The following is a 23,466-nucleotide window of genomic DNA, read 5'->3' as shown; positions in this document are numbered from 1 at the left end:
CAACAATACCTTAACACTTCCTAGGTCCTTGGTTAGGACTCGAGCTGCTGAGCTATTAACCAGCCTCAAAGGCTGTGAATCTCACCAAAAATTAACAACAACAACAACAACAACAACAACAACAACAACAACAACAACAACAACAACAACAATAATAATAATAATAATAATAATAATAATAATAATAATTCAGTTGGTCAGTCATAACCAGGTCTTGGCTGTTCCGTTGGTCAGCCAAGACCTGGTTATGGCTGACCAACGGAACACTGAAGAAAGAGACAGAAGGCTTGATTCTTGCAGCCCAGGAACAAGCCATCAGAACGAATGTAATCAAAGCTAGAATAGAAAAATCTGCTGATGACCCCAAATGCAGACTCTGCAAAGAAGTGGATGAAACCATTGATCATATACTGAGCAGTTGCAAGACAATAGCTCAGACTGACTACAAACAACATCATAATACAGTCGCTCAGATGGTCCACTGGAACTTGTGTCACAATTACCATCTGCCTGTAGCAAAGAACCGGTGGGATCATAAGCCTGAAAAAGTGGTCGAAAATGAGCATGCAAAACTACTGTGGGACTTCCGAATACAGACTGATAAAGTTTTGAACACAATACCCCGGATATCACAATTGTGGAGAAGAAAAAAGTGTGGTTCATTGACATTGCCATACTTGGTGATGAGAAACAACTTGAAAAAGTCACCAGATATCAGGATTTGAGAATCGAACTACAGAGGCTCTGGCATAAACCAGTGCAGGTGGTTCCAGTGGTACTCGGCACACTGGGTGCTGTGCCTAAAGACTTAGGCAAGCACTTAAAAACAATTGGCGCTGACAAGATCACCATTGATCAGCTGCAGAAGGCCACCTTGCTAGGATCTGCTTGTATAATCCGCTGATACATCACACAGTCCTAAATGCTTGGGAAGTGTTCGACTAGTGATTTGGGATACGAAATCCAGCATGGTCATCTCGTTTGCTGTGTATACTGTCATAATAAATAAATAAATAAATAATAATAATAATAATAATAATAATAATAATAATAATAATAATAATAATAATAATAATAATAATAATAATAATAATAATAATAATAATTATTTCCAGTGATACGCTACTCAGCTGGAATCATCAACTGGATTTTGGCTGAACTGGAAAACTTGGACCAGAAAATGTGCAAACTTTTGAATATGTACCATGCTTTACATCCATGAAGTGACATTGACAGGTTGTACCTGCCAAGATAAATAGGGGGCAGAGGACTATTGCAAATCCATCAAACTGTAGAAGAAAAAAAATGAAGTTTGAATGATTATGTGAACCAAAGTACAGAAAAATTGCTGCAGGCTGTGAAAACAGAGAACAACAACAGAAATAAAGGCAGAATATATGGAAAAACAGCTGGATGACAGATTAAATAGATGGAAAACCAAAGCTTTGCATGGACAGCACTTAAAAAACATTGAAGGAAAACGTGATGACAACTTTACATAGGCATGGCTTAAGATGGGAACATCAAGAAAGAAATGGAAGGTTTAATACTCGCTGCTCATGAACAAGCACTACAAACTAATGCCATGAAAGCAAAGATACAAAAATCCACCGACAATCCAAACTGCCGACTTTGCAACAACAAAGTCGAAACTGTTTCACATTTAATATGTGAATGCAACAAAATCACACAAACTGATTACAAAGCTAGACACGACTGAGTTGCTAATTAATCCACTGGTCATTATGTAAAAAATACAATTAATTAGCAACTCAGTCGTGTCTAAAAAGTCATGGGAACATAAAGTGGAAAAAGTTATAGAAAATGAGAAGGTGAAAATCTTGTGGGACTTTTGAATACAGACAGATCGTCACTTGGAACACAACACACCAGATATCACAGTTGTCGAAAACCAAAATGTACAACTTATTGACATCACGGTACCAGGAGATGCCAGAGTTGAAGAAAAAGAACTGGAAAAATAACGAAATATCGCAACCTGGCCATCAAAACTATACAGCTATGCATGAAACATGTAATAGTGATATCCATTGTCACTATGTACACTTGGTATCATGTCCAAGTGTACATAGGGACATTTGGTATCATGTCCAAGAATTTTATAAGTTACATCAACAAATTGCAGCTTCCTGTAATAACACCAGTGGAACTGCAAAAAACTGTGCTACTTGGAACATCGTACATCTTAAGAAGGTACTTAGTTGATACCTAGGATGCTGGCAGCAACCCATATCAACCATTAGCACCAGTCAATGGTATTTGTGATGCATTTTTGAATGTTCAGTTGATTGAGTTTCATGTTTAATGAATAAAGTAAACAACAACAACAACAACAATAATCAGCAACTCTATTTTCTCTATTCTTATCTGATACCTGACTTCCAAAATTTGCAGAACAGTGTACCAAACATCATTTAATTAATTGTTATTCATTACCCAGGTATTTATTATTTGTGGATTCATGCCAGTTTGCTTCTCCCGTCTATCTATGAGCCTTGGTGGCACAATGGATAGAATGCAGTACTGCTGGGCTAACTCACTGCTCACTTCAGGAGTTCGATTCTGAGCGGTTCAAGGTTGACTCAGCCTTCCATCCTTCTGAGGTTGGTAAAATGAGGACCCAGATTGTTGGGGGCAAGATGCTGACTCTGTAAACCACTTAGAGAGGGCTGTAAAGCACTGTGAAGAGGTATATAAGTCTACATGCTATTGCTATTGCTATCAACTGTTGTCAGAAAAGATCTACTTGGAAGAAATACTATTAGATCTCAGGATTTGACTGGAACTATAAACCAGTGTCTCACAGCCAACTTGGACATGCTGTGGGAAACCATGAGAGAACAATAATCTATTGTCTTGAATTGTTAATAGCAGTCACATTATAACTCGAGGATATTGCGGTATAAATGCATCTTGCATCATTGGCTCTTGCATCATTGTTCATTTTCCCCCCTGAACTGATGTATAATACTGTATTAAGGAATCACTTCAATCATGGATATATTTCCCAAAGATTCAAAAATATGGGATTTTCCTACTGTTTCAGAATGCATATTACTTTATTTGAAGTACTTTATGTGGTTTTTATATTTCTATCTTCCTGCTAATGGGAAATACCTAACCTGCTGATTCCTTTATCCACATAGTCATCCTTTCACCTCTTTCTTTTGACCTGTATTTCACGGTTGACATACATTTCACTCTTTTATGTGGGAGGCACAGAAGTACATTGAGTTGCTCAAAACACTACTTAACTAATTGCTATTCATTAACCAGATACTTACTCTTTAAAGGATCATGCCGGTTATTTCTAACTTCTAGTAAAAGTTATCACAAAAGTTCCGCATGAAAGAAATGCTAGTAGCTCTCAGGATTTGTTTGAAAAGTCAAGTTAAACAGTATCTTGGGGCCAATCTAGACATGCCATGGGAGACTACTCAAGAGTAGGTGAGAAAAGTCCAAGTTTGATTCAGTGCAGGGGGTGAATGCAAAGAGATCTAAGTATTCCTTCATTCCATGTTATCAGTTATAAATATATATGAATGAATCTCAGTAGTGGTATTCAAATTCCGGCGCTACCGGTTCACTATTGGTAGCGCCTGGGCACGGGTGCAGAACATTTCTGATGATGTCTGGGCGGGTGGGCGTGGACTCCCGCCGCCGCCACTACTGGTTTGCCTGAACTGGGGTGAACCGGGAGCAACCCACCACTGATGAATATATACTGTATTAATATATTTATATTTATAACTAATATAAATATCAGTATGGCAAGATGAAGAAAAAAATGCACTGTTGCTTGACCTGATCTCTGCCCTTCAAAAATCATCAAAGCTCCAGCTTTTCTGTCTGTGCCTTCAAGAAATCATTGAAAGCCTGGTTATTTCCTCAGGTACTGAACAAGGGTATTCAAAGTGTTCACTAGTGGATTTGAATGTTATCTCTCCGTCTCCACCATCTTCTATAATTATTGGCATTTTGTTTTAGTTCTGCTATTTTAAGCCTTACTGATGTCAGGCAGTAACCATTACTTAGAAGTTCTTAGATTTCTTCTTAGATTTACTTAGAAGTTCTTAGATTTCATTTCTATCTCAGAGGCAAATCCTGACAAAAACCCAAAGACCATCTTCATTAATTTCATTAACTTCAAAACTGGAAATTAGAGATCTCCCTACACTTTACCGCAGGGCTGCATAGTTGACCTGGACAATCAACTCAGAAAGACACTTGCACTTCTCTTTACTCTTACTGGATTTTATTTCCTTCTATTAGTTATGTAAATAAAAGCTAAAATGACTAGCTTCTGTGAAAGTAAAGAAATAATTGAAGGCTTAGAACAATTTGGTAATTTATTGTCTGGAACTGTTAATGGGATTTATATTATAATCCAAGGGCACTGGTGTATAAATGGGCTCTAAAGTCATTAGTCATCCACCCCCTGAACTAATGTGTAATATGGTATTAAGCAATCCCTTCAGTCACTCAGATATCCTCCCCAAAGGTTTAAAGCCATGGAATTTTCCTACTGTTTCACAAAGTACATTATCTTTTTTCAAGTAATTTAAATATGCCTTAACTGATTATGACCTTCCTGCTGCTGGGAAAATACCTGTCTTGCTGACTTTACCCTTATTATCATCTTTCCTCCTTTCTCTTTTAACATACTTACTTCATTTCGTGATTGGCCATTTTTTTTTGTAGGTAATACAGAAGTACATTGAATGTGCACAAAGTTGCACAAAGATTGCAGAAAGATTCTGAGAATGGTTATTTAGTGCTAAACCTTCCTACTCATAGGCATTCTCCAGATATGTAGGCTTTAACTTTCTCAATTCTTAGCGGTGGCCATATTTGTAAGCAGGTTAGGTAACGAAAGCACTCTAGAAAAAGTAAAATGTTAGTTATTTCCTGTAAAAGACAAGAAAACAGAGTACTACTGTATACAACTTTTAGTGTTAACACTAAAAGAGGCTAACATTTGTTTAATTCTCATTTGAATGCAGTCTTACCTAGTTTCAGATTTTTTTGAAATGAGAAACAAAGCTAAATTGTCATCTGAAATTTGCACTTGTCCAAACTTCGCAATTTTGTTAAATTGAAATTAGAAACTGAGATTTTTCCATCTTGGATTTTCATACTGGAAAACATCATGAACAGTGAAGAGCAGCCAAGGAAACAAACATGGCTGAAAGGATGGAGCATAGATTTTCTATCCTAGAGGTGTAAAATATTTAAGAATCACTGAGCCATAGAATATGGTCATGTTGGTTATTTAGTATCTTTTTGTGATAGTGTATTAATGTATATTGCAGAGTGAATGCGACTGCTTGAGGGCTTCTGGATTGGAGCTGAAAGGCAAAAGGGAAACAGTATGCTCCCTCCCATATTGGGGTAGACCGGACTGCGAACTCCGGAACTTTAAGATTTTAAAATTTTAAAAGAATTAAAATTTTATTTTACTAAGCTTTCGTCAGCCATCTGCTGACATCATCAGAGTATTAAACTATCATTATAGAGATCTCTGCCTTTATATGCCATTAATCAATTTAGCCCTTGCGCGTGTAATAGGCCCTTCCAGTCGTCTGTTTTCGTAGAGTTTCACGGGTAGAGGTATGCAAGTTTTGGTGTATTTGGGTCTTTTCCCATGTAAGATTGAGAGTAACTTGGTGACGTTTCGACGAGGTCCCACTCGTCATCTTCAGGCTGGTGTCTTCGGCTTTGTGCTTGTGTGAGGAAAGCACAAAGCCGAAGACACCAGCCTGAAGATGACGAGTGGGACCTCGTTGAAATGTCACCTATACACACACACACACACACACACCACACACACACAAATAATATTGGGCATATTTGGTATATAGTTCAATGTACAATATTGAATTATATACCAAAACTTTGAAATGTGACTGTTTATGAGAAATTATATTTGTATGAGGTATGAAGGGTGGCTAAAATAATTACACAATGAGAAATTGGAAAGGTTATATTATTCTAAATATCAAGGAATAGCTGTTGGAAATGTGTGATGTATCTATTTTGGAAAAGGCAGTATTTTCTGCTAATGCAGCAATATGTTTTACTATCGCACAGATTTTGTGATATTTTACAACAATATTTTGCATTGTTCATATTATGCTAGTGAATTTCATTAGTAAACCAGTGATTACTGATACTGTATATGTAAAATATAAGATATTTTTATAAGGTGTTTTTTCATTTTTAAAAAAAAATAGTGGTGGTCTATTAACATCTAGGTTAGGTAAAGAAAGCACTCTAGAAAAAGTAATAATAATAATTATCTCCAGTAAAAGACAGGAAAAGAGAGCATTACTGCATGCAACTTTTAGTATTAATGCTAAAAGAGGCTAGCATTTGTTTAAAAAATCTTTAAAAAAATTTTTTTAAAAAAGATTTTTATCTTTTTCTTTAAGATAAAATGATTGTTTTGCTAATTGTATACATATAAACTAGGTTGTTGTTAGTTGCGAAGTCGTGTCCGACCCATTGAGACCCCATGGACAACATTCCTCCAGACCTTCCTGTCCTCTACCATCCTCTGGAGTCCATTTAAGCTCACGCCGACTGCTTCATTTGCATGAAATCTGGAATTGATTTTGAATGAAACTTTGCCAAAATTAAATTTCAGACTTCAAATATGAATTGGATATAGGCTGATGTCTTACCTCTCAATGTCTGATAAAAACTCCAATTTCATAGGTTTGAATGAGTGGAGGGTTGCTAACTGGATAGAGAATAAAGTATATATACAGGCTCCTTTCTGTCCCTGATTTCTAAATACTGATAAGGTCTAAAGAAAAGCTGAGTTCATGTTCCTTAAATGTAGGTAGACCTTTTTGTGAGATTGGAACATTGGCTTGTGCCAGAGGTGGGTTTCAGCAGGTTCTGACCAGTTCTGGAGAACCAGTAGCGGAAATTTTGAGTAGTTCGGAGAACTGGTAGTAAAAATTCTGACTAGCCCCACCCCCATCTACTCTCTGCCTCCCAAGTCTCAGCTGATTGGGAGGAATTGGGGATTTTGCAGTAACCTTCCCCTGGAGTGGGGAGGGAATGGAGATTTTACAGTATTCTTCCTCTGCCATGCCCACCATGCCACGCCCACCAAGCCACGCCCATCAAGCCATGCCATGCCACGCCCACCAAGCATGCCCACAGAACCGGTAGTAAAAAAATTTGAAACCCACCACTGGCTCGTGCCTTGGATTTTAGAAAGGTCTGTACTCATGTTCAAGTCAATGCGAGTACTATTTTTCTTCAGATTCACCTTTGGAAATGAGGAGCTTGAGAATGGATGGTGTTCCGTTCATTGCCTCCATTTGTTATAAGCCTCCATGCTTTCAAATATTGATATAAAGTGGGCTTATGTAGAGCAATTTCTCTGTATGACTAGCACCCTTCCTTGTAAACTCGCTTAATTTGGGAGAACATTAAAGCATCAGGCTAGAAAACAAGAAACCAGGAGTGGAAGTCATGCCTTAGTCATTAATACCAGCTGATGACTTTGGGCCACTTGCTCTCTTAACCTAACTCACCTCACAGGGTTGTTATTACAGGGAAAATAGGAGGAGGAGGAAGGTGTGTTGGATATATTTGCCACATTGAGGTATTTATAAAAGTAAGAAAGGTAGGATATAAATAATCAAATAATTAAATAAAGTAAAAACTTGATGTGACTTGGATGTCATTCACATTACTTAATAGCTAGAAAGGTTATGCAATATATTGGTCACTATTTGCAACGTAAAATCAACAGCCCATAGTCAACAGATGTTCCAAATCATTAAAAACAGATACTTATTAATAAGCAAACTATTCAATAAATTTCACCAATATGTTCTAACTTCATTCTCCATACATTCTCTGACTTGACATCTTTTCTGAAGATCATAGTTTTCCAGAGGTTCAACCATGAGGATTCTATACTTTGTTGCTGTATTTGTCCACCTCTTCCAAATTTGTCCAGGTAAAATTACCTGGTAAATGGAGAAACAATATAGATGGGAGCAGATTTCATAGCCATAAACAAGCAAGGTGGATGTCAGTTGAATATCCAGTGTTCAGGTGGTGATTGTCCTGCCGTACTGCTTTATTGGCAGCACCCATGTGGGAAAAACATTGAGAGGTTGCTCAAGAGATATACATACAAACTCCACTCAGAATTCTACTCAAGGCATAAATGACTAGGTTCAAATTATCCTATTTTAGATACATTATGTCAGGGGTGTCAAATTCAAGGCCCAGGGGCCGAATCTGGCCCGCAGGGTGCTTAAATCTGGCCTGCGGGGCCACCCTGGAAACAGCAAGTGCCCATAGTGCCTTGGCCTGGCCGAGGCTGACTGGGTACTGATCTACAGCCTGGTGGCAGCTGTTTTTCTGGGCAGAGTGCTGCAGGAGGCCATTGAAGCTAAAAATGGAGCTCAGGAAGGGTGCACGTGGCCCACCCGAGCTCCGTTTTCATTGGCAGAGAGATGCAGGAGGCCGTCGCAGTTGAAAATGGAGTGCCCATTCCGAGCTCTGTTTTTGGTGACAGAGTGCTAGCAAAACTAACTTGCTTGGCTTCCCCTGCCTAGGGCTCTGGATCTGTGTTGCAATCCAGGGGTTCTCTGCATGGCCTGAGAGGGATGGCGAGGCTCTTCTGGAGGACAAGGGTATGGCACTCTCCCTGGTCTCCCCTTCCTCTGCTGGATCCCTCCATCCCCACCTGGGCCATCCCAGGCACCCCTGACACGAGGGACATCGAGCTGGCAGCCATGGCCACCCCAGCCATGCCCATCCGGCCCCCTGAGGTTAAACACAACCCTGAAGCAGCCCTCAATGAAATTGAGTTTGACATCCCTGCATTATGTGAAGACCTAGTTTTCTGGAGAAGGGTCTAATGATGGGAAAGAAAAGAAGAAGAGGATGACTTGCAGCAAGATGGGTGGACTCATTAACAGTGGTAGTAGGTGCAGCATTGAAGACTTGAGGGATCAGATTAGGTACAGACTATTATGGAGAAAATCTATCTGTGTGGTTGCTAGGAGTTGACCAGGGGTGGTATTCACTTACCTTCACTACCGGTTCGCAAATGTGAACACATACTCCTTCCACGCAAATGTGCATGTGCAGGGCCTTCTACACATGTGCAGAGCATCAAAAACATGGATAAATAGGATGTGATTATGTCCGTGGGTGAGCGGAGCCACCCGCAGCCGCTGCTATCGGTTCACCCGAATGGGATAGAACGGGCTGAATACCACCACGGGAGTTGACACTATCCAGATGGCACATAATCAATCAATCAATCAAACAAACAAACAAACAAACAAACAAACAAACAAACAAACAAACACACTTGAGGGGAAAATACACCTAAGAAATACTCCAGTTATAAACTGTCCAGTGAAGACTAGACATACGTAATGCATAGAGAATACTGACTGGCATTATAGAAGAAAGATGCAGAAACCTTAGGAAGAAGGAAAATTGAAATAGGGAGGATTCCACATTGCATCATTTTGTATTTTGCACATTTAATGATATATTTAAAATGGTTTTTCATTCTATTTTTTTGCCACATCTTATTGACAGCTAATGAACATGAAGAGATAATTGAACTTCAGAGGTTTTCAGACAGCTGCTAAAAAGAAGCTCTTCAGCACCCCCTTTAGTGAAAAAATATATACTTTCTCATACTGGGCCATTCAAAGGTTGATCTAACTGGGAATTATAGTTTGGGGATTACAGAACTCAGAATATAATCATTGCACTTTACCTATCCTCATTTTCTAGTTTTTGTTTCCGGTATTGAAGATGCCATATGGACCAGTTTATGTCATGGACCATAAACTACATAACAGGCTTATAGACCTGACATTAAAAAAGATCTTCTATTAATCAAGGTTTGAGTATAGCCACAAGGTGGCAGTCATAAAATATTTGTGCAATAGATGTGAAAATATTGGGATGAGAAAGGCAATTATTTCAGTATAGAAGGAGTCTAGAATATCAGTAAATAGAACTTTCACACACGAGAGAGAGAGAGAGAGAGAGAGAGAGAGAGAGAGAGAGAGAGAGAGAGAGAGAGAGTTGTTGCAATACTTGCAAGTTGAAATTTATACTACAATCATTAACATGCCATTCTTAACCTTTGCAGGAAGAACTTTCATTCTGCTTTCTGATCACTCATCCCCCAGCATAGAAATTCTGATAAGAATCATAGCCACCATGCTGTCTTGTAGCTTACTACTGATTAGACTTTTCTCAGAAATGCATCACTTTTGTGCATAGGATCCATTATGGGTAGTATTCATTTAGCAACTGTCTCAGATAGCAACCATTCACAACTACAACAACAATAACCAGTAATTAAAAAAACCATTTTCTGGACCAATGATCATCTTTAGAATGAAAAGACCTTAAGCTTGGTACCAGATAGATGCAGTCTTCTTTATAGAATATGTACATGGTTTCTTATCCTGTACTTCTGGGAGTTTTTCAGTGTTCCTGTGTAATCTACAGCACTTGTATTTAAAGCAATAACCAGCTCTGTCCCTATTTAGTTTCTGAGGATGACAAAGATTAAGGTTTGATCAGTTTCAGGCAGCAGTTGTCAGACCAAGGGAGGATTCTAATCAACTAATTCAGATCACAGAGCTGTACACTATATTGGGACATTGAAAAACTTCCAGAATCACAAGATTGTGTGTGTGTGTGTGTGTGTGTGTGTGTGTGTGTGTGTGTGTGTGTGTGTGAGAGAGAGAGAGAGAGAGAGAGAGAGAGAGAGGGAGAGAGAGGGAGAGAGAGGGAGAGGGAGGGAGGGAGGAGAGAGGGAGGGAGGGAGAGATGGAGGGAGGGGGAGAGAGAGAGAGAGAGAGAAAGAGAAAGAGAAAGAGAAAGAGAAAGAGAAAGAGAGGGAGAGAGATTGCAAAGATTGCTGATTGCTGCCATCTCATTTCGATAACATTTTTTTGTATGGCGTCCTGCCTGACCTGCAGTTAGCAGTTTTTAGGGAAGAGCTAACTGGGAAAAAGGAAGAGATAGTTTGTTTTACGCAATCATTCTGCCTGGCAAGAGAGCAAAAAATGGGAAAGAAATCCAGGTCCTCATATAAAAAAAAGCAATAATAAATGAATGGTTATCAAGTCTATAATCTCATTTTATTTTTATTTTTTAAAATAATTTTTATTAAACATTTTTTAAAAAAACAAAAAGAAAACTTTTAACAATTTTTCCTTTTCAACAGATTTGCATCGGTTTCTTACTCATATTTTTTTCTCCCTTATTTCTAATGTATCTTTTATACATATATTTCTAATATTAATTAATTTATTTACATATATAGTGTAGACAATTTCATTTCTACAGTTTTTGTTTCCTCATATTTGTTATTGTACTTTACTCCTATTTCAATCATTATTTGATCTTTCCTTGCCTTTTTCTCTCCTCCAGCCATTCATACCATTTCTCCTACACTAAGTAATATTCTGTTTCCTCTTTTTCTTGTATCACCTTTGTAAGTTTGTCCATTTTTGCACATTCCAAAACTTTTCTGATTAAAATATCTTCCGTTGGTATGTTATTGTTTTTCCAATTCTGTGCGTAGATTATTCTTGCCGCTGTGATCATATGAATAATTAAATATTGTATTTCTTTTTATATGACCCTGGGAGTATTCCTAGTAAAAAATATTTCTGGCCTCATCTTTATATGTTGTTTGGTTATTTCTTCTAATTGTGATCTGATTTTACTCCAATATTGTTTTGCTTTATGACAGGACCACCACATGTGGTAATACGTTCCCTTTTGCTGTTTACATTTCCAGCATATTAGTGAAGTTTTGGGAAACATCTTTGTCAGTCTGGCTGGTGGCAAGTGCTACCTATAAAACATTTTGTATGCATTTTCTTTATAGGATACAGACAGTGTCAATTTATAATTTTTGTTCCATAATTTCTCCCATTTGTCCAATTCAATATTATATCCGATTTTTTTCGCCTAAATTATCATATTTTCCTTAACTACCTCTTCTTCCAATTTGTATCTTATTTATTTATTGGTTCGATTTATATGCCGCCCTTTTCTGGAGACTCAGGGCGGCTTACAATGCGTTAAGCAATAGCCTTCATACTTTTGTATACCTGCTTAGTAGGGCTTTTGCCTCCCCCAAAGCGGTGTTCTATTTTATACAAAGTCATCTTATTGCCCCCACAATCCACGTCCAGTCAGGCTTCAGACCTGGGTACAGCACGGAAACGGCATTGGTTGCATTGGTTGATGATCTCTGGAGCGCTTGGGACACGGGTTTTTCCTCTGTCCTGGTCCTATTAGATCTCTCAGCGGCTTTTGATACCATCGACCATGGTATCATGCTGTGCCGGTTAGAGGGGTTGGGAGTGGGAGGCACTGTGCTGCAGTGGTTCTCCTCCTTTCTCTCTGACTGGTCGCAGTTTGTGTTGACAGGGGGCCAGAAGTCGACTTTGAGACGCCTTATGTATGGGGTGCCGCAGAGATCGGTCCTCTCGCCCCTTCTGTTCAACATTTATGTGAAGCCGCTGGGTAAGATCATCCGTGGTTTCAGGGTGCAGGTCCACCAGTATACTGATGACACCCAACTGTACATCTCCACCCCGGACCACCCCAATGATGCCCTTGATGTGATGTCCCGGTATCTGGAGGCCGTGCAGATCTGGATGGGGAGAAACAGGCTCAAGCTCAACCTGTCCAAGACTGAGTGGCTGTGGCTTCCGGCATCCCAATATAGTCAGTTGGTGCCATCTCTGATTATTGGGGATGAGACATTGGCCCCCACGGAGAGGGCTCACAACTTATGTGTCCTCCTGGATGCATGGCTATCCTTAGAAGAACATGTGACGGCCGTGGCCAGGGGGGCTTTTTATTAGGTTTGCCTGATCCATCAGTCGTATCCCTTTCTGGATCGGGACTCTCTACGCACGATCACTCAAGCCCTTGTCACTTCCCGCCTGGACTATTGTAATGCTCTTTACATGGGGCTCCCCTTGAAGAGCACCCGGAGGCTCCAACTGGTCCAGAATGTGGGGGCTCCTGCCCTCTGGAACAAATTGCCCCCCGAGATGCAGAGGATTCCTGACTTACGCACCTTCCGCCGGGCCCTCAAGACGCTTTTATTTCAACAAGCCAGGCTGGCCTAACTTTTTAATCATCAATTCTTAATTTTATATGTTTAAAATGGGTAGTTTTTATTTTAATTAGATATGGGCCAAACTATTTAATATTTTTTAAATTGTTTTTTAAATTTTATATCTGTGTGTTTTATTCTGGCTGTACACCACCCTGAGACCCTTTGGGAGAAGGGCGGTATATAAATTAAATAAATAAATAATTAAATAAAATAATAGTATAATCTCATTTTAAATATATTTCCAAATAGAGAAGAAAAATGATGCCAAATCAACCACATTGCTCATAAATTCTAAATTTATGAAAAAGAAATAACATTACAAAATGGATTTTCCACAATGTGACTTTCATCATCTTTTTCTAATTAAAAAAGGATAGCCTCTGGGTTTTTTTTTGTTTTTTTTTTATAATGTTGCATAGTAATGCCATATCAAAATGACCCTTCTCCACCCTAGAATGTCTTAAGCAGGGGATGCTTGGGGTTCAGTTCTCTCTCTATATGCTGTGCATGTTTTCCCTCCTTTCTCTAAAATAAAAATAACTAGCAAAAAGATAAGAAATATGGTCCTGCTCATCCATCAAGCGTCAATGGGGAGCTTGAGAGATAAAATCGGTATTGTAACATCATTTTTTTTTTAATTTGATTTATATGCCGCCCTTCTCCGGAGACTCAGGGCGGCTTACAATGCGCTAAGCAATAGCCTTCATTCTTTTGTATATTTATATTAAGTCAGCTTATTGCCCCCACAACTGAGTCCTCAATTTACCTACCTTAGAAAGGATGGAAGGCTGAGTCAACCTTGAGCCTTGGCGAGATTCGAACCTGCAGTAATTGCAGGCAGCTGATCTTAATAACAGGGTACTTTAGACCACTGTACTACCAAGGCCCTTTAATTTATTTCCTGATTCTAGCAATTGGCTTCAATCCAGTCCCTTCAAATCTATTATCAATCTGGAGAGCATATGAATCATCACATGTTTCTTTGGTGACATTTGAAAAATGCATTGCTGTCAATTCTATATTATTACTAGCACTATCTTCTGGAAAAGAAAGATTTGTTGGGTTTATTTATTTAGTATATGGCATATTATAAATGGACTTGCAATGTATATTGATATTTTACCTCAGTTAAAAACACAATAACATATGAATGTTAAAACGATCTGTTTCAGGTACCACTGTCTAGGCCCATGGTGGCACGCAGAGCCCTCTGTGTGGGCATGTGCACCATTGCACCAGCAGAGACAAAATACTGCCAGATATGCACTGAAACAAGCAATGGGCACAACAGGGCTCTGTTTGGTGGATGCAGTTTTGTTTCACACCTCCCGTTTAAGTTGACAGATAGCCAGGGGCCTGTTTGCGAATGGTCCTTGTTCCTTTCTTTCTATTTTGAAAAACCCTCCCTGGCCTTTCACTTTTTCCACCCCCGATTCTCTCCAGTAGTTGTCATTTGCTTGCCTTCTTTCAAAAATTACACAGATACACAAGCAAATAACCTGTGCGTTGATGAGACCTAATTGCAAAGAATGATGTTTGTATGTGTGTGTGTGTGTGTGTGCGTGTGTGTAAAACTAGACTGGAGGAATCTTGCACACCGCTCTTTATCTCTGCAACAATAAAGAGAGAGAGGAGGAAGGGAAAGAGAGAAAGAGAGAGACAGAGACAGAGAGAGAGAGACAGAGGGGGGAAAGAGAGAAATGTTATTACAAAAGTTTTTCTTTTTTATTGTTGCTAAACGTAATATTTCAAAGCAGGAAAAAAAATGAAGGGGCATAAAAGTGCATTTATCACATTTTTCTTAGAACAATTAGCTAAACTGTCTTATTTATCATTATTTTAGGTCAGAGGTTCTCAACCTGGGGGTCGTGACCCCTTTGGGGGTCGAACGGCCATTTCACAGGGGTCGCCAAAGCCCTCTCTCACCCCCCCCCCACACCTTCACTCACCCTCACCCTCTGCCTCTGTTGGATCGCCGTTCGCCGTTTGCTTACCCCACCCACTCCCAATCTATTGCTGAGTCCCAGCTGATGGCTAGAGGGAAACAAACCATTTAAATTCTTGCCACGGGGCTTCAAAGGGCCGCCCTACAGCTGATCATTAAAAGAAAACAAATGAGAAGACCGGTGCCTACAAAAATAGGAAAAAAAACCAGCCCCTTTCAGCTTCAGCATAGGTTAATTACCATAAGTTGATTTGATCAGCCTCCGGACTCTCAGCTGATTTGCTCTCAGCTGTTTTGCGGAGGGCTCTGTTGCTAGCTGCAAAGAGAGGAGCAGATTTTTTTCCCCCCTAGCTATGCTGAAAAAACAAAACTGAAAGTAAAGCAAGGTCTTTGTTGCAATGTGACAAAATGAGGCAGAGAGAGATTTCTTTTTCTTTTTCCTCACCAAAAAAAGGTAGGTGCAAAACTGCAAACAATGGGAAATTTAGGGCAAAAGAGGAGGTTCAAGATTTTAAAACACAAAAGAAAAAAAGCTCTATTTAACTAGGGAATTGTAATAATTGAGATACTATTAATTGTATGTTGTGTTGAAAGCAGAAATGGTTAAGTTGTGGTTTGGAGGAATATATGAGGGAAATTATTTGGTTTATTATTATTGGTAAATATAATTAATTGATTTGTAAGAAATTGGATTGCATGGAAATAATTGGAATATTCATGTTCATATTGATTGATATACAGAAAAGATAGTTATATAACTAATTGATTTATATTAAAATGTTGAATTTGTATTAAACAACTGTATTACATAATTACATAATTAACCAATGTGAGGATGGATATAAAAATAGATGACAATGGGAAGGAGTGTAATATAGGATAGAAGGGAAAAATTGAATTTGATTAAGATTAGAGATGAGGATGAAGGGTAATATTGGTTTTTTTAAAAAATAGATGAGGAATAAATATGGCAAAAAGAAAATATAGAAATTGTAAATTTCTACCTCCCGGAATACGGCTGATTCCGGATCTCCGCACTTTCCGTAAGGCCCTGAAGACGTTTTTATTTCAGCAAGCCGGCCTGGCCTGAATAGATTTTAGGGGTTTTTTAATTGTATTGCTAGGGGTTTTAAATTGGGGCGGCCGTTTAATTTAATTTATTTTTAATTCTTTTAACTTTTATATTGTATGTTATTTTAATTCTCGGCTGTTCACCGCCCTGAGTCCCTTCAGGGAGAAGGGCGGGATATTAAATAAATAAATAAATAAATAAATAAATAAATAAATAAATAAATAAATAAATAAATAAATAAATAAATAAATAAATAATTGAAATGACTAAACACTGGTTAAATTTATGAACCGGCCAAATACTCTGTTCAAAGAAAATACATTGTATGTTTGTATGTGTGTTTCTAATTATTGCTATTTATTCATATTTGTTCTCTTTTATTCTTTAAAGTTTAACAATTCATTCTTTATCTTAATATCTTTATATTTGTTTGGGGTTGGTTTTCTTCCCTTTCATCTTTTTTATTGTAAAGCAATCTTTCTCCTCAAACCTACCACCTCTCTCCTTTCTTTCCTTCTTACTTTCTCTTCCCCCCACTCTTCTTCTCCTTCTACTTCCTCTTCCTTTCTCCTTCTCCTCCTCTCTTCCTCCCTCTCTTACCCTCACTCCTACTCTAATTTCCCTTCCCTTCCTTCATCCCTCTCTATTGCTGTATCCTTTTATGCATATGGACTACTCAGAGGGCTGAAAAAGTTATTTTTGACTGGTCCTCGCACTTTTGACCAGTCCTCGAACTTACGACTGTCCTCATATTTTACGTTTTTGCCCTATCTTGTCACCATGGTGAAGAGAAGCAGTTGTGAAATGAGTGACACGGTTGTTAAGAATGCTACAATGGGCATGATGACCAGTCATAAGTGCGAAGACCGGTCAAAAGTGTGAGGACCTGTCAGAAATCACTTTTTTCAGCCCTCTGGGTAGTCCTTTTGTGCACATGGACTACTCAGAGGGCTGAAAAAGTTATTTTTGACTGGTCCTTGCACTTTTGACCAGTCCTCGAACTTACGACTGTCCTCACATTTTATGTTTTTGCCCTATCTTGTCACCATGATGAAGAGAAGCAGTTGTGAAATGAGTGACACGGTTGTTAAGAATGCTACAATGGGCATAAATGATGACCAGTCATAAGTGCGAAGACCGGTCAAAAGTGCGAGGACCAGTCAGAAATCACTTTTTTCAGCTCTCTGGGTAGTCCTTTTGTGCATATGGACTACTCAGAGGGCTGAAAAAGTTATTTTTGACTGGTCCTTGCACTTTTGACCAGTCCTCGAACTTACAACTGTCCTCACATTTTACGTTTTTGCCCTATCTTGTCACCATGATGAAGAGAAGCAGTTGTGAAATGACTGACACCATTGTTAAGAATGCCGCAATGGGCATAAATGTGAGGATGGTCATAAGTGCGAGGACCGGTCAAAAGTGCGAGGACCAGTCAGAAATGACTTTTTTCAGCTCTCTGGGTAGTCCTTTTGTGCATATGGACTACTCAGAGGGCTGAAAAAGTTATTTTTGACTGGTCCTTGCACTTTTGACCAGTCCTCGAACTTATGACTGTCCTCACATTTTACGTTTTTGCCCTATCTTGTCACCATGATGAAGAGAAGCAGTTGTGAAATGACTGACACCATTGTTAAGAATGCCGCAATGGGCATAAATGTGAGGATGGTCATAAGTGCGAGGACCGGTCAAAAGTGCGAGGACCAGTCAGAAATGACTTTTTTCAGCCCTCTGGTTAGTCCTTTTGTGCATATGGACTACTCAGAGGGCTGAAAAAGTTATTTTTGATTGATCCTCGCACTTTTGACCAGTCCTCGAATTTACGACTGTCCTCACATTTTGCGTTTTTTGCCCTATCTTATCACCATGGTGAAGAGAAGCAGTTGTGAAATGAGTGACATGGTTGTTAAGAATGCTGCACGGGCATAAATGTGAGGATGGTTATAATTGTGAGGACCAGTCAAAAGTGCAAGGATCTGTCAGAAATGACTTTTTTCAGCCTTCTGAGTAGTCTCTATACACATAGCCATGGCCACCCGGTCACATGACCAGCTAGCCACGCCCACCCAGTCACATGACCTCCAAGCCACACCCACAAAATAAGCCACGCCCACAGAACCGCTAGTAAAAAAATTTAGAACCCACCCCTGGTTGGGGGTCACCACAACATGAGGAACTGTATTAATGGGTCGCGGCATTAGGAAGGTTGAGAACCACTGTTTTAGGTAGTAAAACCTCATTATTCAGGTTAAATTGCTGTGTTGCCACTTTGCAATAAATAGGTGGGTTTTGGGTTGCAGCTTGGGCACTTGGTCTCTAAAAGGTTCACCATCACTGGTCTAGGCCATCTAACCACTGAAGCACAGCATCATTTATATGAAAATAAAATCAAATACTGAATCAGTATATGAAAACAGTAAAGAAACAAAGATTTTCTAGTTTTTTTGGTCCTACTACACAGGTTTGGTAGAGCATTCAAGCCAGGGGTGGGTTCCACTTACCTTTACTACCAGTTCACAACGGGGCCGCAATTTTGCTTAATATTGAAAATGCTTATCTTCTGGAACCTTAGTCACATCCTTAATATATTTTAAAGGTTTCAATTATGTCCCCCCCCTTTGCCTTCTGTCTTCCAGGCTGCACATATTCAGTTCCTCCAATTTCTCCTGATATGTTTTGTCTTTCAGACCTGGCACTAATTTGATGCCTGTTTCTGGACCCACTCAACCATACACACACAAGATATCTCCAGAACTAAACAAAGAATTCCAAATGGGATCTGATTAAACCCCTATAAAGTGGGATTATGTCCTCTTCTTGAAGCTAACCCACCTTCTTTTACACCCAAGCAGGCAAGAATAGATATCTCATTTGCTGTTTCCTTTTTTAATTCATCCAAAGTTGTTATCTTCTCTGCATGTTCCTTTCTTAGCTTTTCTACATGAGTCATCTTCTGCAATCAGTACTTCGTCTTCTTTTTCTGAAGCTTGTATGCGCTGGGAAAATTGGATGCTTCGGTACCTGTACCCCGAGAACGTGGATTTTGGCGATCATGAGGATATATCCGAAGAACCAAATCTTCCTTTCTTATGTATAGCACAGGGTGAAGTATTGTATATGTTGTTTGTAATGTTATTTTAATAAAAAATATAAAATTAATAAAAAAAATGAAGTAGTCATGTAGTCCTATAATCAGTTTAGAGTATTGACCCTTATAGCCCAAGATTTCTGTATTAGAGCTGTGTTGGAGCAGTGGTTAGAGCACTATTGTAGGCTACTTCTGCTGATTGCTGACTGCGAGCAGTTTGGCAGTTCGAATCTCAGCAGCTCAAGGTTGACTCAGCCTTCCATCCTTCTGAGGTTGGTAAAATGAGGACCCAGATTGTTGGGGGCAATATGCTGACTGTGTAAACTGCTTACAGGGGACTGTATGCTTAATAGAATAACAGAGTTGGAAGGGACCTTGGAGGTCTTCTAGTCCAACCCATTCCTGCTTAGGCAGGAATACCTATACCATTTCAGACAAATGGTTATCCAACATCTTCTTAAAAACTTCCAGTGTTGGAGCATTTACAACTTCTGGAGGCAAGTTGTTCTACTGATTAATTGTTCTGTCAGGAAATTTCTCCTTAGTTCTAAGTTGCTTCTCTCCTTGATTAGTTTCCACCCATTGCTTTTTGTCTTGTCCTTGGGTACTTTAGAAAATAGCTTGACTCCCTCTTCTTTGTTGGCAGCCCCTGAGATATTGGAACACTGCTATCTTCTTTATTTATTGATTAGACCTTGGACCATATCAAAGTGAAGAGTTCCAGAAACAAATTATTACTAAAATTTGATAAAAGCAATTTAAAATGGAATTGGAATAAAATACAATAATTTGAGATATAGACGGAACACTGTTATCATGTCACTCCTAGTCCTTCTTTTCATCAAACTAGACATACCCAATTCCAGCAACAGTTCTTTATATGTTTTAGCCTCCAGTCCCCTAATCATCTTTCTTGCTCTTCTCTGCACTCTTTTTTAGAGTCTGTAAAGAAATGTGAAGTAGTATACAATACTAAGTGCTACTGCTATTAGCTTAACTGCTTTAGCTGCTTAAAAACTCTAAATTATTCATTATGTTGAAAAGTCTTAGGTCTTATCTGACCAGTATGATTTTGATCAGAATTGTGAGTCATTGTATAAACCATGAATGTTTTATGATTTTCATTGATTAGGATAATCAATTGGGATTTGGAGATAAATTGAATTATGTTCAATATTCCAAGAATGTCTTTCAATGACTTTCAGACACAGAAGAGCACATACAATCATTTGTAAATCCAGATTATTTTAATAAGAATAATTGTTTGAAATTAATTGTTTGTTAATTCAAATCAACAAGGATTTTTCTCATGTTTTTAAAGCTTCTATATAATCCAGATTCCATCAGGCATTTATGTAGAAGATGATGGTTTTTCCATGTCATGATCAGAAGCCTTCCCCTTAGCTGTTGGAAAAACGGTTGGAAATATTTTAAAATATATTGATATGATGCAATCATTCTTTTTTTTATAATGCAGATATACCTACAAAATATCATACAATGCAATCTTGTTACTTTGTTTCTATGAATGAATCTAAAAACTCCTAATCCATCAGGGCTGGTTTATGAAGTCGCTTTATTCCTTTTTCTGCAGCGTCAAGTTCACTTGTTAAATATTATGGCACATTGTCCCTCCATTCCACTCATAGTTTTATATGGGCAGTAAAGAGGCAATATGGGTCTCCATAGACCATTTTGCTTCCAGTTTTAATGTAATGGAAGTCCATATTCTCATCATTTTTCTTCTTCCTGCAAATGCTTCCTTTTCTTATCATAGTATCATTCCTATTAAATCATGCCAGCAATAGCTGAAAATATTTCAGATTTCCTTTCCAATCATCAATGTTTCAAGTACATTGAAACACTGAAACCATTGTCACAGTGCTTCATTTCAGAGGCAATTTCTCATGGGGTGAGAAATAGGTGTATATTGTATGTCTGTGCGTATGTGTATGTCTCTCTCTATGTGTGTGTTTGTTTGATTCTCAGTGAGATTCATCTCTAGAGTCAGAAAGCAAAGGACTTGATGATGGGGAGTGGAGGAATAATCAGTCCCAAGTCTAAAAATCCTGGGAATATTGTCATCCTGTTAAGAGTTGCCCAAAACCACATTTGTGGCATCCCAGCCAAAGAGGCACTCACTCATTCAGTGAAGTTATCTAAATTGAAGAGGCCTTCACAAGTTCAATGTCTGATGCAACAGGATTTAAATCTGCATGGAAGGCAATGCTCATCTGGTGGACACACAAAGGCTTGCTTAGTGTAGTCCGATAGATGCTTCTGTTACATGGATTTTGCAGAGGCTAATCCAAGAAAGTTGAGTTTATTTTAGCCACTTGCTTGGTGAATTTGATACTGAAGAGGTATATGTTTCTGATGAGAATGTACATAGACATAACATGGAAAAATTTGTCTGATCCTAATTATGAGACAAAATGAAATAAATGCTATGAATATTTCAGTTTCTGCACCTTACGTTTGGCAGCAAGGCTCATTGACGTGACAAAGTCCTATCTTCTTTTCAGAGGCAGCACATTGCTTTCTGCAAACTCCTTTACTTTTAAGGCATGCTCTCGAATCCATTATCCTGTCAGCTTCCCCTGGAGAAGGAAGAGAAGGACAAGCTGATCATACCCTTTTCAAAATTTGTAGATCTGAATTCCTAGGAAAAATGTAGTTACTAAAATGTATTGTTTTAGGAAGAACACTTATAGAAATAGCTCCTTAGTAAAAAATAAATAAATAATATAAGATATTATTTTTCCAGACAATGTTTTAACTAGAATCTTATATTCTTTACATGAAGTTTAAGAAGTTTGGTTATTTATTTACTTTCTGGTTTAAAATATTTGAGTATTACTTCCCAGTCTTGAAAAAGTATACAGAAAACTTCCAAGAATATAGTAGATTAAAGCCACCAACCCTAGAATATTGAATAAAGCATGCAAAATAAAGTATCTAATTTCTTGTTTAGCTTGGTAGGTCTATTTGGATTAAATAAATGTTTATTTCTGAAGTGCCTGATTTCCACAAGAATAATAGTATAAAAGTTTCATCATAATTGACTTACCCAGATCAGAAAGAACCACAAAGGTGATGAAAAGGAGGACACACCAAGCCTTCATAGTTATGGCAAGTTCAAAGCAACTGCTTAAGTCTTCTCTAGTCCAGTCACCAAAAGTAGCCTAGAAGATATGTTCCATTCCGCCTTTTAAATCATCATCATGGGATATACCTTTAATTACAAATGTAAATATTAATGACATGAAGACAGAGGAACAATTGGATTGGTTGTTTCTATCTCTGTATCTTGAAGTTAATTGGAAGAGGTGGTATTTTCCTTAAATGGCCAGTCTCCACAACTAGAGATGCTTATTGGCTTATTTCTGCTGTTAAAAAAAAGAGTGGTTTAATAGCCAAGTAAATCTTTTACCTGATAATATCCATAAACCAGCTGTTAATTATCCTGGATAAAGATTTTCTGATTACCTTTCTGATCAGGATATCTATCATGACCAGGATATTTCCAAATTGGATTATGGTATCCATTGTAGGGGAGTTTCCACTGAAGAGTATTTCCATTCTTTAGTTTATTAATAAGATCTCTGGAAAACTGACTGTTGAAACTGACTGCAGTATAAAGAGGAAAGAAATCAACATATTGGCTTCTTTTTCATTGATGTGCATAAAATACTGATGCTTAAGATTTCAAAGTCTTAAACAATTATTTTTTAAATACAGCCAGAATTGCTCACAGTTGTGTTTATAAATTACTCTAACTGTTCTCTTGTATGTGGCGAAGGGAAAAAAAATTAATTTGACCAGCTCTCATCTGTTACTTTTTGGTTCTAAAATCACTATGAATTCCCTTCCCTTTCCCCTTTTGTATGAGGAACATGGCTTCATTAATTCTTTTTCATTATGGGAGGTGGAAGATAGTAAGATGGTTGGTGCCAAGGAAAGATGTCTCTTTCCTTGGCACCATACAGTACCTCATTCCTGCCCATGTCTCTGTAGCTTTTATTAAACATGACCCCTTTTTCTTCCATGCCATTTCAACACTAAGAACCACATATAAGAATGGTTTCTGTTACTGAAATGAGCATCTTTATTAACAATAATGGTGAAAAGATACGTATTGGCATTTATCTTTGCCAGTACATATGTTTTCTCATAAAGGATGT

General features: G+C 38.3%; 1 long non-coding RNA gene across 1 annotated transcript; it reads right to left on the bottom strand.

Annotated features, from left to right (window-relative positions):
- Positions 1-20,510: 20,510 nt before the first annotated feature.
- Positions 20,511-22,461, bottom strand: LOC117671383 (uncharacterized). Its single transcript, XR_004592818.3, has 3 exons — positions 22,353-22,461; positions 21,754-21,882; positions 20,511-20,686 (listed from the first exon to the last, which is right to left on the bottom strand). It is a non-coding gene; the product is annotated as an uncharacterized LOC117671383 (long non-coding RNA).
- Between the last annotated feature and the right edge of the window lie 1,005 nt (positions 22,462-23,466).

Source organism: Pantherophis guttatus, chromosome 1 (assembly GCF_059756535.1).
Source record: "Pantherophis guttatus breed Tessera chromosome 1, ASM5975653v1, whole genome shotgun sequence".
Classification (NCBI taxonomy): Eukaryota; Metazoa; Chordata; class Lepidosauria; order Squamata; family Colubridae; genus Pantherophis; species Pantherophis guttatus.
The sequence above is the reverse complement of the archived record's forward strand: the minus strand, read 5'-3'. Positions and strand labels throughout refer to the sequence as shown.